Source organism: Oncorhynchus nerka, unplaced genomic scaffold (assembly GCF_034236695.1).
Source record: "Oncorhynchus nerka isolate Pitt River unplaced genomic scaffold, Oner_Uvic_2.0 unplaced_scaffold_9281, whole genome shotgun sequence".
In the NCBI taxonomy this organism is placed as follows: domain Eukaryota; kingdom Metazoa; phylum Chordata; class Actinopteri; order Salmoniformes; family Salmonidae; genus Oncorhynchus; species Oncorhynchus nerka.
This window is the reverse complement of record NW_027032039.1, coordinates 1-4,217: the sequence shown is the minus strand read 5'-3', so window position 1 is coordinate 4,217 and position 4,217 is coordinate 1. Positions and strand designations below refer to the sequence as shown.

At 45.4% G+C, this 4,217-nt stretch overlaps 1 pseudogene; it reads right to left on the bottom strand.

The window, feature by feature from the left end:
- Window positions 1-5: 5 nt before the first annotated feature.
- Window positions 6-4,126, bottom strand: LOC135565959 (plectin-like; annotated as a pseudogene).
- Window positions 4,127-4,217: the final 91 nt, after the last annotated feature.

The following is a 4,217-nucleotide window of genomic DNA, read 5'->3' as shown; positions in this document are numbered from 1 at the left end:
TAGGTGAGGTTCTCTTGTGTGTTGGGGTCAAAAAAGCCCTTGGTGTCATCATCAGGGTCATCGAGGATCTGGTTCATTTCCTCATCAAAGTATCCTCTCTGGTACGCCACCTCTACTGGCACTCTATGACTGTACACTGGATCGATGATTCCACCAGTTGCAATCTGTGCCTCAAGAAGGCGAATTCCATGGTCCTTGACAATTAGATCCTTTTTCAAGGCCTGGAACAAGGAAATTGTGTTTCCTGTGTAGGGATCTTTGTATCCAGTGACTGCCCTCTCTGCTGAAAGCAGTTTGTTCTTCCACTCGTTCCCAACCACACCTTGAGCGGCTGCCTCTTCTACAGAGAGCTTCTTGTTCTTCACTGGGTCAATGACAAATCCAGTGGCAGCTTGAGCCTCCAGCAGAACCAGAGAGGTTCCAGGAGTTAGAAGACCTTTGGATTTGGCCTCGTAGATGCTCATGGTCTGTTTGGTGGACTGAACATATACACCTGCAATGCTATTAGATCCCTCCAAGTACTTGTGTACTGAGTCCATTTCACTCACTTGGTTCACTGTGACTTTTCCTGTGTTGAGGTCTTCATAAAGTTTCATGTCAATGATTTTGAGGCAAGCAGCTCGCCAGCGGTGACATTCTTCCTGATACCATGGAAGCTTGTTTCTGTGGTTGTTGTGGTAATGGTTGTTTTCTCTGACTTTGTGTCAGGTGGTGGTGTGCATGTTGACACTGAAGATGTTGTGGTTATTGTGGTGGTAGTCTTTTGTTGAATACTTGCCAGGATAATCTCCATGAAGCGTTCAATAGTGATTGCTCCAGATTTATACTGCTGCACAAGCTCTCTCCTTCTCTCCTCTGTGATGTATTTTGAGTAGAGGAGATCCCATAGAGATACTTTCTGTCCTTGAAATTTGCCTCCGGCCTTAGTTGTTGTCATAGCCTTTAGAATGTTCTTGGTTTGCTCATCAATGAAGAAGTAAAACTCTCCTTTTTTGACAATTACGAGTAAGCTAAGGCCAGTATCTGGGTCTGTCACACACCTCTCCACAAGCTGCAGGTAGGTGAGGTTCTCTTGTGTGTTGGGGTCAAAAAAGCCCTTGGTGTCATCATCAGGGTCATCGAGGATCTGGTTCATTTCCTCATCAAAGTATCCTCTCTGGTACGCCACCTCTACTGGCACTCTATGACTGTACACTGGATCGATGATTCCACCAGTTGCAATCTGTGCCTCAAGAAGGCGAATTCCATGGTCCTTGACAATTAGATCCTTTTTCAAGGCCTGGAACAAGGAAATTGTGTTTCCTGTGTAGGGATCTTTGTATCCAGTGACTGCCCTCTCTGCTGAAAGCAGTTTGTTCTTCCACTCGTTCCCAACCACACCTTGAGCGGCTGCCTCTTCTACAGAGAGCTTCTTGTTCTTCACTGGGTCAATGACAAATCCAGTGGCAGCTTGAGCCTCCAGCAGAACCAGAGAGGTTCCAGGAGTTAGAAGACCTTTGGATTTGGCCTCGTAGATGCTCATGGTCTGTTTGGTGGACTGAACATATACACCTGCAATGCTATTAGATCCCTCCAAGTACTTGTGTACTGAGTCCATTTCACTCACTTGGTTCACTGTGACTTTTCCTGTGTTGAGGTCTTCATAAAGTTTCATGTCAATGATTTTTGAGGCAAGCAGCTCGCCAGCGGTGACATTCTTCCTGATACCATGGAAGCTTGTTTCTGTGGTTGTTGTGGTAATGGTTGTTTTCTCTGACTTTGTGTCAGGTGGTGGTGTGCATGTTGACACTGAAGATGTTGTGGTTATTGTGGTGGTAGTCTTTTGTTGAATACTTGCCAGGATAATCTCCATGAAGCGTTCAATAGTGATTGCTCAGATTTATACTGCTGCAAGCTCTCCTTCTCTCCTCTGTGATGTATTTTGAGTAGAGGAGATCCCATAGAGATACTTTCTGTCCTTGAAATTTTGCCTCTCCGGCCCCTTAGTTGTTGTCATAGCCTTTAGAATGTTCTTGGTTTGCTCATCAATGAAGAAGTAAAACTCTCCTTTTTTGACAATTACGAGTAAGCTAAGGCCAGTATCTGGTCTGTCACACACCTCTCCACAAGCTGCAGGTGAGGTTTTCTTGTGTGTTGGGGTCAAAAAAAGCCCTTTGGTGTCATCCGTCAGGGTCATCGAGGATCTGGTTCATTTCCTCATCAAAGTATCCTCTCTGGTACGCCACCTCTACTGGCACTCTATGACTGTACACTGGATCGATGATTCCACCAGTTGCAATCTGTGCCTCAAGAAGGCGAATTCCATGGTCCTTGACAATTAGATCACACAAGGCCTGGAACAAGGAAATTGTGTTTCCTGTGTAGGGATCTTTGTATCCAGTGACTGCCCTCTGCTGAAAGCAGTTTGTTCTTCCACTCGTTCCCAACCACACCTTGAGCGCCTGCCTCTTCTACAGAGAGCTTCTTGTTCTTCACTGGGTCAATGACAAATCCAGTGGCAGCTTGAGCCTCCAGCAGAACTGAGAGGTTCAGGGTTAGAGAAGACCTTTGGATTTGGCCTCGTGAATGCTCATGGTCTGTTTGGTGGACTGAACATATACACCTGCATGCCTAGTAGATCCCTCCAAGTACTTGTACTGAGTCCATTTCACTCACTTGGTTCACTGTGACTTTTCCTGTGTTAGAGGTCTTCATAAGTTTCATGTCAATACGAGGCAAGCAGCTCGCCAGCGGTGACATTCTTCCTGATACCATGGAAGCTTGTTTCTGTGGTTGTTGTGGTAATGGTTGTTTTCTCTGACTTTGTGTCAGGTGGTGGTGTGCATGTTGACACTGAAGATGTTGTGGTTATTGTGGTGGTAGTCTTTTGTTGAATACTTGCCAGGATAATCTCCATGAAGCGTTCAATAGTGATTGCTCCAGATTTATACTGCTGCACAAGCTCTCTCCTTCTCTCCTCTGTGATGTATTTTGAGTAGAGGAGATCCCATAGAGATACTTTCTGTCCTTGAAATTTGCCTCCGGCCTTAGTTGTTGTCATAGCCTTTAGAGTGTTCTTGGTTTGCTCATCAATAAAGAAGTAAAATTCTCCTTTTTTGACAATTACGAGTAAGCTAAGGCCAGTATCTGGGTCTGTCACACACCTCTCCACAAGCTGCAGGTAGGTGAGGTTCTCTTGTGTGTTGGGGTCAAAAAAGCCCTTGGTGTCATCATCAGGGTCATCGAGGATCTGGTTCATTTCCTCATCAAAGTATCCTCTCTGGTACGCCACCTCTACTGGCACTCTATGACTGTACACTGGATCGATGATTCCACCAGTTGCAATCTGTGCCTCAAGAAGGCGAATTCCATGGTCCTTGACAATTAGATCCTTTTTCAAGGCCTGGAACAAGGAAATTGTGTTTCCTGTGTAGGGATCTTTGTATCCAGTGACTGCCCTCTCTGCTGAAAGCAGTTTGTTCTTCCCACTCGTTCCCAACCACACCTTGAGCGGCTGCCTCTTCTACAGAGAGCTTCTTGTTCTTCACTGGGTCAATGACAAATCCAGTGGCAGCTTGAGCCTCCAGCAGAACCAGAGAGGTTCCAGGAGTTAGAAGACCTTTGGATTTGGCCTCGTAGATGCTCATGGTCTGTTTGGTGGACTGAACATATACACCTGCAATGCTATTAGTTCCCTCCAAGTACTTGTGTACTGAGTCCATTTCACTCACTTGGTTCACTGTGACTTTTCCTGTGTTGAGGTCTTCATAAAGTTTCATGTCAATGATTTTGAGGCAAGCAGCTCGCCAGCGGTGACATTCTTCCTGATACCATGGAAGCTTGTTTCTGTGGTTGTTGTGGTAATGGTTGTTTTCTCTGACTTTGTGTCAGGTGGTGGTGTGCATGTTGACACTGAAGATGTTGTGGTTATTGTGGTGGTAGTCTTTTGTTGAATACTTGCCAGGATAATCTCCATGAAGCGTTCAATAGTGATTGCTCCAGATTTATACTGCTGCACAAGCTCTCTCCTTCTCTCCTCTGTGATGTATTTTGAGTAGAGGAGATCCCATAGAGATACTTTCTGTCCTTGAAATTTGCCTCCGGCCTTAGTTGTTGTCATAGCCTTTAGAATGTTCTTGGTTTGCTCATCAATGAAAAGTAAACTCTCCTTTTTTGACAATTACGAGTAAGCTAAGGCCAGTATCTGGGTCTGTCACACACCTCTCCACAAGCTGCAG